The sequence below is a fragment of the Quercus robur genome, chromosome 9 (genome assembly GCF_932294415.1).
Source record: "Quercus robur chromosome 9, dhQueRobu3.1, whole genome shotgun sequence".
Classification (NCBI taxonomy): domain Eukaryota; kingdom Viridiplantae; phylum Streptophyta; class Magnoliopsida; order Fagales; family Fagaceae; genus Quercus; species Quercus robur.
The window spans coordinates 30693455-30704262 of record NC_065542.1 but is presented as its reverse complement, the minus strand read 5'-3'; the positions used below and the strand labels follow the sequence as shown (position 1 = coordinate 30704262).

The 10808-nt window shown below is 38.3% G+C and overlaps 1 pseudogene; it reads left to right on the top strand.

The window, feature by feature from the left end:
* The first annotated feature begins 3943 nt into the window (after positions 1–3943).
* Positions 3944–6398, top strand: LOC126700961 (wall-associated receptor kinase 1-like; annotated as a pseudogene).
* The last annotated feature ends 4410 nt before the right edge of the window (positions 6399–10808 follow it).

Here is a 10808-nt window from a genome sequence, read left to right as displayed (position 1 = left end):
GGACAAGTGGCCTCCATGATTGAACAATTTGGGAAAAGCCTCGCTTTAAAAATCCGATAAAACAATGAGGATTTATCATGTAGAAGTCTCCAAGTTTGTTTAGCGAGCAAAGCATCATTAAAACGGGACAAGTCCTTGAATATTATCCCTCCTTGCTCCTTTGGCTTATATAACTCTTCCCACCTTACCCAATGCACCTTTCGACTATCTCCTTGCTGCCCCCAAAAAAATTTCCGAATAAGAGCTTCAATGTCATGGGAAAGAGTAACCGGTAGTTTGAAACATGACATAGTGTAGGTAGGTAAAGCTTGAGCCACTGCTTTAATTAAAATTTCTCTCCCCGCTTGTGACAAGAGCTTGCCTTCCCACCCTTGGAGCTTTTTCCATACTCTTTGCTTAATGTTAGCAAAGCTATCCTTCTTTTTTCGCCCTATGAAACTTGGCAATCCCAAGTACTTCTCATATTGCTTGACCACGGGTACTCCAAGGGCTGCTTGAATTGAAGCTTGCATTTGATGGGAAGTGGACTTGCTAAAAAATAGAGTAGTTTTATCTCTATTTATTTGTTGCCCCGATGCTTGCTCATAAGTGGCTAGGATCTCCAAAAGCTTCTCACACTCATTAATTTTTGCCCTGCAAAAAATAAGGCTGTCATCTGCAAAAAGAAGGTGTGTTAGCTTCGGTGCACTTCTACAAATTGAAACACCCCTTATATCTCCATTCTCCTTTGCTTTTCTCAACAAACCATGAAACCCTTCTGTGCATAATAAGAATAAGTAAGGAGACAAAGGATCTCCTTGGCGCAGCCCCCTTGAAGGTGTGATGTGACCATGTGGCTCTCCATTAATTAAAACAGAATAAGTAGCCCTTGAAATACATTGCATCATTAGATTTACCCAAGTGTCTCCAAAACCCATCTTCTTCATCAATTTCTCCATATACAACCACTCCACCCTATCATCCGCCTTACTCATGTCCGGTTTAAGTGCCATATACCCCGTCTCCCCCGAACTATGGTTCCTCATATAATGGAGGGTTTCGAAAGCCACCATAATATTGTCAGAAATCAATCTGTCCTTCACAAAAGCACTTTGTTGTTCCGACACTAGGTTGGGAAGAATTTTCTTCAACCTGTTTGCCAAAACTTTTGAAAAAATTCTATACAAAACGTTGCTGAGACTTATAGGGCGATATTGTGAAATATATTCAGGACTATGAACTTTAGGGATTAAAGTTATGAAAGAATGACATAAAGATGGAGGGAGATTACCCGAATTAAGGAGATACAGAATATCATCAACCACATCATTACCCACCAAAGACCAATAATGTTGGTAGAAAATGGGTGGCATTCCATCCGGTTCAGGTGATTTCATTGTTCATATCATCTGTTATAACCCTGGGTATTTGAGCCAAAATCTCATCAAAATTCTCCGAGTTTTGGGAAGTGAAAAGAGCCTGGTAAAACTCCAACACAATCTCCTCCATTCGGCTAGGATTAGTGCACCATTGGCCTTCATTATCATACAACCCCTTGATGTAGTTTTTCCTTCTTCGTTGTGAGGCTTTGCTATGAAAAAACCTCGTATTCCTGTCCCCATCTTTCAGCCATTGCACCTTAGCCCGTTGCCCCCACATTTGTGCCTCTTTATCAAGAAGTACATTTATTTCTTTCTCCAATTTCTTCATTAGTAACACCGAACCCCCACTACAAGCTACCCTCTCGGCCTGGGCTAGTTTTTTCCTCTTTTGTTCCAACTCCCGTCTCACATTCCGGAAACAAGTCTTACTCCATTTGATTAGGCTTTTCCCGCATTTATCCACTTTTTTTTTTATCACTCTCTCTCCCCTGTGATCGTCTCCTACCTGCTGCCATACTGCCTCAATTGTTGCCCCACACCCTGGTTCACTCATCCACATCTACTCAAAACGAAAAGGCCCCTACTGCTTACAGTCCATTCCATCCGGATTGATTAACAAGGGCTTATGATCTGAAGTGGTAACATCAAGATGATGAACCTGTGTATCCGGAAACAAAGAAAACCACTCATTGTTTGCCACTGCCCTATCTAATCTCTCCCATACTTTGAAATTTTCATAATGCTTATGCCATGTGAACTTTGATCCCACAAACCCAAGGTCCATAAAACCACACTCATCCAATACATCTCTAAAAGCTTGCATCTGACTATAAGGCCGAGTCCTACCACCCAATTTTTCAAATTGCTTTGTAACTTCATTAAAATCTCCTGCACTTAGCCAAGGTGCATGACTTCGTGTTTTCAGATTTCTCAAACGTGCCCAAGCTTCATGTCTGAGTTGTGTATCCGATTCTCCATAAAAACCTATGAATCTCCACTCCCCTTCCTTATTTTTGCAAATTGTGACATCAATATGGTTCTTTGAAAAAGTCTCTATATTTAAATCAACCTCCTCCTTCCAGTACATCACTAAACCTCCTAATTTATTTCTCCTAGGTGCAATAAATCTGTGCTTAAACTTTAAACGATCTTGAATGAAAATTAGCCTAGCTTCATTTGTCCATGTCTCGGCTAAAAACACAACGGAGGGATCTTTTGCCCACACTATTTCTGCAAGCTGATTTTTTGTACGTTGGTTCCCAAGCCCCCGACAGTTCCAACATAAAAGACTCATTGGTTCTGGCGGGGCTGGGAACCAGCCTCCGCCAATCTCTCTTTGTCACCTTTACCAACCCGAGAAACAATTTTTTTTTTTTTTTTTTTGTAACTCTGGCTGACCCCCAGTAGGATGAGCACTCCGCTTTGAACCCATTGCATCTTCCATGATAACATCTATGCCTGTGGTATACCTCAACTAACGTTTCCAGGTAGCTATATTCCCTGTGTTAAGTTGTGAAGTATTGGATAGAACAGATAATGGTGCACGGTTACTGCATGATAGTGTTGCATGTGCTTGAGTGGCCTTCGTGTAAATTTCATTAATTGTCATTGATTCCAAAATATTTTCCTTACCCGTGGGAGAGTTTGATTTGGACTGAAATTTAGCTGCCGTGTCAAATTTGCTCAATTCCCGATTAATCTCCTCTAATTTCTCTTCAAACAACTCAGCAGATAGACTCCCTTTAATTTGATTCGTATTACCAGCATTGACTTCAATATCCACATGTGAATCTATATGGAAAGGCATGGATTCTACCGGATTTGTCTCCTGAAAATCAGGAGATTTATTTCCTTCCTGATTTGGTGTCTCCTTCTCTTTACCGGACCTGATAATCTTCGGCAGCGGACCCCCTCACCGAATCATCACCCTTGGTTTTTCATGCTGCTTTGCTGTAGTCGGTGTACTTGAACTTGTAGCCGTTTGCTTGTAGAAACCCGGAACAGAGACGAAGCTTCTTTTTGATCGCACAAATGGTAAAGCTCTGATCCATGCACCATACTGTTGGGCTTCAGATGGTAACGTGCCACCACTCTCAATCCACACCTCGCAATCCCGGTCGTTGTGTGTGAGATTGCCGCACCAGTAGCACAGGTTTGACAGCCTCTCACACTTAAACGAAACCCAGATTTCCTTCCCATTCTCCAAAGAAACCACACGGCCCCTGCATAAAGGTTTTGAAATATCCACCTTGACTCTTACTCGAACAAAACCATCTCCCATACTGTCACATTCCTCTGTGTTTTTGTCTACCACACCAGCAGCGCCACAGATCTTTTCTGCCACAGCCCTTGTTCGAAACCGAACTAGTAGTTCGTGTACCTGTATCCAGAAAGCCACCGTATTAAAATCAATCTCTGATACCTCAACCTCTTTGTCGTACCTATGCAAAACCATAAGGTGCTTATCAAAGCTCCATGGTTCTGTATTAAGAACTTGCTCCATATCAGTTTGGTTATCGAAAGTAAAGAGCACCACGTGGTCACTCTCCTTTGTCATCCTAAACCCGTTTTTCATCCTCCATATGGGTGTAAATGTTTTGGCAATAGCCTCCACATTCAAAGCCCTCTTAGTGAGAAACTATGCTGCAAGTACGAACTCTGGTATTGCTTCTTCCTCTGTGATACTAACTTGGGAACCCTCCACGTCCGAGAGAGTAAGACAACTCCAAGACTTTGCTAACTCCTCCATCAAACTGAAAAAGCTAGAAATAGCCGACAGCGAATACAGAACTCAAGAACAGAACAAAGGAAAAAGGTGTTTCCCCACCCTCGAAAGAAAGGAAAAAACCACTAAACCTTGAAGGTAAACCTGTTACCTCAAGGTACAAAGACGCCTTCCAAGGAAGGGATGACTATTCTACGACCTAGGTGAAGATGGAGAGAACCACCTTTCGCTAGCGAAGAGAAACCTGTCAGTGTTGTTCGTCCTATATCTTTTTATTAGATGTGAATTTTGAAAATCTAAATATTGGATTGCATGTTCTTATTATATTCTCCATGCTTAAAAATTTCAAGAAAATAAAAAATCAATAATTATGTCATCAACCAAATGTTTAAATTTCAAGTTTTGAGGTCTAAAATTACGTATAAAAAATAATTTTATCGATTGAATAAGAAATAATATCTGATTTGAATGAAATTTAACATGTATATTAAAAATATAAAGAACTTGCAATCTAGCAATTAGATTTTCAAAAGTCAAATTCAATAATAAGATAGAAGAGGAATTTGAAGAGAAATATTGTCCCAAAGTTTGGGACTGAATTTGCCATAGAAACAGGTTGGGTCGTCCGGACCAAAACGAGCAAGCAAGCACTCTGACGTTTTTTTTCAATGTTGGGCCAATGTTTAAAAAAAGCCGAAAATCCAATACAGTGCAATCCAAAATTTGTAACCGAAGGTCACAAACTCCCGGTTCCATTCGTCCAATATAAAGATGCACCATTGGAAAGGCCCAAGTTGAGTTAGGACATAGACCAAAGCCCACCCATACTACCCCTGTATACCTTGGACAATCTGGGAGGGTATGTTGGATGAACTTATTTCATCCATTTATTTTTTTTAGAAAACTAGTTATATAAAATATAATTATATATCTAGAAAAAAATTTAAAAACTGTATCTAATTATAAAAATAAAATAAACTAGAAAATAATAGAATATAAACAGACACTATTTTTTTTTTCCTTGCTTCTTCTACATTCTGTACTATGATACTCCTCCCTACTCACAAGTTTTCAATTAAATGAGATAAATTCATCAAATAAGAGCTCACAATTTAAAACCTCCCACTAAATCCATGTTCTCTATAGTTTAGAATCTATAAACATTCAGCAAACTCAAATTTAACATAGATTTTCATTGTATGAAAAGAGATGAATGAATGAAAAACTATAATGCTAAACCCAAAAATAAAAGCCTCATCGCACGCGCAAAGCGCGTGTGATGAGGCTAGTATAATATATAGATGCTAGTTGGCATGAACTACAATCAAGAGACAATTTCAAATATATGCTTATGCAATAGTCATTATATGTGTGTGTGTGTGCGCGTGGGGTTAAAATGTTTTACAAGGTGAAATTGATGGACGTCTAAATGTGTGCAGGTATCTGCATTGGCCTTTTAACATTGCTTGTGGGAGGTTCTTGGATATATTGGGGACTGAAAAAAAAAAAAAAAAAAAAAAAAAAAAAAAAAAAAACGCTCATCTAGTTCAAAGAAAAATTCTTCCAACAAAATGGTGGCTTAATGTTACGACAGAAACTATCTGATCATGGAGGGTCTGTGGAAACAACCAAAATTTAGAGTGAAGAGAGCTGAAAAAGGCCACCAACAACTTTGATGAGAGTAGAGTACTTGGCCAAGGAGGCTATGGAACAGTTTATAGAGGAATATTACCAAATAACAAAGTGATTGCTATTAAGAAGTCCAAAATTGGTAGTTAGAGCCAGGTTGAGCAATTCATAAATGAGATAACTATGCTTACTCAAATTATCCATCAAAATGTGGTTAAGGTAGAAACATAAGTGCTATTACTAGTTTATGAATTCATCACAAACGGGACTCTTTCAGACCACATTCATGGTAAAGGTTGGTCATTCTTACTTTCATGGGAAAAGCTTTCGAAGATTGCAGTAGAAACCACAGGAGTACTTGCATATTGCATTTTGCAACTTCTATGCTAATCATACATAGAGATGTTAAAACTGCAAATATATTACTAGATGATAACTTCACAGAAAAAGTTTCCGGCTTTGGAGCTTCTAGGCTTATTCCTCTTGATCAAACAAAATGAAACACATTGGTGCAAGGAACATTTGGGTACTTGGACCCTGAGTATTTCGATACTAGTCAACTAACAAAAAAAAGTGATGTCCATAGCTTTGGTGTTGTCTTGATAGAGCTTCTGACTGGTGGGTGCCACTTTCTTTCAAGATGCTTGAAAGAAATCTATCAATATACTTTGTTTCGGCCGTAAAAGATGATCGCCTACTTCATATTCTTGAGGAGCACATTGTTAACGAAGTTAATATTAAGCTAGTAAAGGAATTAACGAAGTTAATATTAAGCTAGTAAAGGAAGTTGCTAATATTGCAAAAATATGCTTAAATGTGAGAGGTGAGGATAGGCCTTCTATGAATAGGAAGTGGCAAAGGCACTGGAAGGATTAGTTATTATCGGGGAAAAACATCCTTGGGGAAATGCTAATGTCTATACAAAAGAAACCGAGTACTAGCTGAACGCACCTACTCAATCATTCAACATTAATGTTGGCACAAATTGTTCCACCAGTACAACTGCGCGCAGGGTGTGATAGCATCACAAACCAAGTATCCAAACCATTAATTGGTGGGAGATAATCAGTTAGTCCACCGTAGTATACTTGCATCATTTGAGACTAAAATATTGATACGTCTATTATTTAAATATAATAAATTTAGATTAGATGATAGAATTGGAGTTGCAATTGAACTTATGTATGAACATGTAGATTGTTTCACTTTGTGTATTACATTATACACATGTTGTAGACCAAATATAAAATTTGGCACATGGACGAAGGAACATACATTGCCACTGAAAATGTCTTGGTGGTATTCTTTCTTTTTCTTTTTCTTTTTTCTTTTTTTCTTTTTTTGTGGGTTTTTTTTTATAATTTGATTATTGAGAAGGAAAAATTTGAATTTTAAATGTTTTTGTTGGAAACATAAAAGAGTATCCGTTGAATACTTGAATTACAAAACTCTTAATATCTAGGTGGTTTTCAATATCATCTAATTCATTGGGCTTAATACTCTACTTTCAGGAGGTTGAAAAGATCTCCCACTGAAGGCCCTGTTTGTCTCTAATTTTTTAGGCACAATTGCACTTTTAGTCCCTACATTTTGAAGTTTTTCCATTTTAGTCCCTACATTTTATTTTTTCCATTTTTAGTCCCTAAAACCAATTTACGCTTTCCGTTTTAGTCCTTAAAGCCTCATTCCGTCACCAATTAACGGGGAAACTGACGGGATGAATAAAATATTATTATTTTTACACGCTGGTGAATAAAATAAGGAAGGAATGAGATTAATAACTCACGTGAGTGTCACGTGAAGCACTTATCCTCAATTTACCTTCCACTGGCGCGCAGGTAATGAGATAATCACACAACACTTGACACGTCCAGCCCCCACACGTGTGTACTTACCCACCCATGGCGCGCACCTTTCTCCCAAATCAGACTTAATCCCTAGTGAAGTGAAGTGAAGTGAAGCTCTGCCTCTGCCGAAACATAGCAAATCACACTTCTCTCTCAAACCACCATCATCATCAACCATCTCAAGATCTTCAACCATTTCGAAGTCCCTGATCAGATGGAAGCAAGCGTTTCATCCAGTTCAAGCTTGAGAAGGAGAGCTCCATTTAGGTGCTACTGTGGTGAAAAACCAGTGTTAGTGGTTTCGTGGACACCAGAAAACCCTGGTAGAAGGTTTTATGGCTGTATAAACTACTGGGTATTTCAATATTTTATTTATTTTTTAAATTAATCATGTTTTTTCTACTGGGTACTGCAAGCTTTGTTACTGTTGGTGGGTTATTGATGTTACTCTGTTTTAGTGAGATGGGGTTTACTTCCTCTTCATTGTTTTTGGTTTTTTTTTTTTTTTCCAATGTCTATTATTTTCTGATAAAACAAGGGAAAATCTAGGAAAATTGATTTTGAATCATGGGGTTTTCGTGTTTTTATTTTTATTTTTATTTTTATTTCATTGGGGTTAAGAGAAAGGGAGGAATTGTGTTTTGCATTGGGGTTTTCGTGTTTTGCATTTATTTCGTTTTCCTGGGTTTGGAAGGAATAATTTTGGGTTTTTTCATTTCTTGTTTTACTAAGCTGTTTGGTGGTGTAAAAAATGGTGGGGAATTGTGTCGATATATCTGTGAGTTTTCCAGTGTTAGTGGTATGTTTGTACTTATAAAGAGGAAACCAGTGTGCAAGTGGAGAATTATCATCAGTATGGTAATGTTTATCGAATTAGCTGGGGAATATTTTCCTTTTGTTGACAATTGTATTATTTTCCTTGACAATTGTTGCAAGTGGAGAATATTTTCCTTTTCAATTTCATGGCAATTGTATTATACAGTCCTTATTGGTCATTAAGTAGCTTGATGGATAAAGAAATTGGATTGTATTTCAGGTTGGGCGAAAGTGCAAATTCTTCCAATGGCGTGATGATGAGATATGTGAACGTGGTAAGGTGCTTATCCCAGAGCAAAGGCAACGGATTATCAGACTAGAGGCTGAGGTTGCAAGATGCTACAGGAGAGAGAAGTTTTACACTGTGGCTTTGGCATTCTTATTGGTGATATGTGGGATTTGTGTCTTTAATTGTATGGGTCGTTAGACAAGTAGTGGAAGTTTGATTAGGCAGCATCTGGGTAGGTAGTGTGGAAGTGTTTATGTTTGGTTAGCATGTTACATAGATAGGGGAGTTTCAATATCCTGTAATTGCTAATGCATAGGGCTGGCAGGCTGGCAGTGTGTAAATTTTTTGGTTAGGCAGTTGGCATGGAAACACCTGCTGGCTTGTTTTTTTGTACCATTCCTGGAATGAAATGAATACCCCTGTTTTCTAACTGTGTTGTTCAATGGTAAAATATTAATAATGATCCTTTCTCTCCTTTGTAACTCTTTCCCCACATTGAATGATATGGAATTTGTGTGTGCTTGACATTTGTTTAGTATTCATCAATGTGGGATAACTGTGTTTATGAACTGTGTGGCTGCTGGAATGTGTTTATGAACTGTGTTCATACTGGTTTCAGTTTAATAAAATAAAAAATACAAAGTTAAATAACCAATTGGAAAAAAGAGATGTGAATATGAAATTTTATAATTTCAAAGTCAGAGAGTAAATGATGACAATTCAAGGCATGTTGGCACAGTACCAATGTTTCCAAATGTTACCAATGTGACAAAAAACAATCCTAAATCTTTTGACAGATTGACTTAAGGCACACTACAAAATACTTGATGAACCAAACTTTTTGCAAATTTCTACCAACAAATTTCTGCAGCAAATTTCTGCAGAAATTTGTTTGATTTCTTCTGCAGATTTCTGCTGCAATAAAAATTTCTGTCTTTCGAACAAATTTCTGCAACAAATTTCTGCAGAAATTTGTTGGATTGCTGCAATACAAATTTATGCAACAAATTTTGCTGCAATGCAACAAATTTCTGGGAAAAAAATTTCTGCAGCATATTTCTACTGCATATTTCTGCAGTTCCACTACATACAGTCACAGTTCTACTGCATATTTCTGCTGCACACAGTCACAACTCACAGCTCACAGCACACAGCACACAGTAACAACTCACAAATTCTGCTGCATATTAATAGTACAAACACTTATAGCAAACACAGTAACAACTCACAAACACTTACAAATTTCTGCTGCACACAGTAACAACTCACAACTTTCAGCTTGTGCCAACTAAGTCACAGTTTGTACAAACACTTACAGCAAACACAGTCAAACAAATACAAACACTTACAGCAACACTACAAAATATCATATGTATGGTCAGTTCTACAAATTTCAGCACTAGACCACAGTCACAGTTACCACTTTCTACAAAATAAAGGGCAATGTTCCATACTTAACCCTATCACCATAACTACACAAAACAAGCAAAAAAATTAACTTGTGCTCTCTTCACTTTCTTGGACCATGCACAGATGATGATTGACTCCCACCATGTCTGATTGCTTCCATGTATCTGGATGCATTCTTAGAAGCCTTTACAGTCTCTGATGTGACCAGCCTTGCCTTTTTCTGCCTTGGCTTTGGGTTGCTGCTGCTGGAGTTTTGATGTGCACGTACATTCTGTGTGGTGCTGCCTGACTGGTGTGGTGCAGCTTCAGTGGAGCTGTGCTGTTGGGTATATGTGCTTCTAGTCCTGGCATGAGGTGTTACATTTGGACTGGGTTGGTGCATCCTGGTCTGAGATGGTGCAAATTGAGTGGTTGAGCTTGTCTTGGCATGAGATGGTGCACCTGGCCTGAAGCTGGGCTTGCTGGATTGGCGTGGTGCACTTGGAATGGCTCGGCTATGCATGCTAGACTGAGGTGGTGCAGCTGGAGTGGAGCTGAAGCTATGCATGCTGGCCTACAAACAGCAACTAATAGTTAGAAAAATCTGTTTTAATAAATGGCTAGCAAAGCAAAGCAAAGCAAGTCACAGGGCATGCAATGGCTAATGAGAGTCATGGAAAAGCACATATGTAAGCATGAGTTTACTGTAAAATGTAAATGACAAGCGGCCAGAATTTTTTTTTTTTTTTTTTTGGGTTTTGTTTTTGGGGCCAAGCAAATAAATTACTATGACAAGCTCATCTACAATTGTA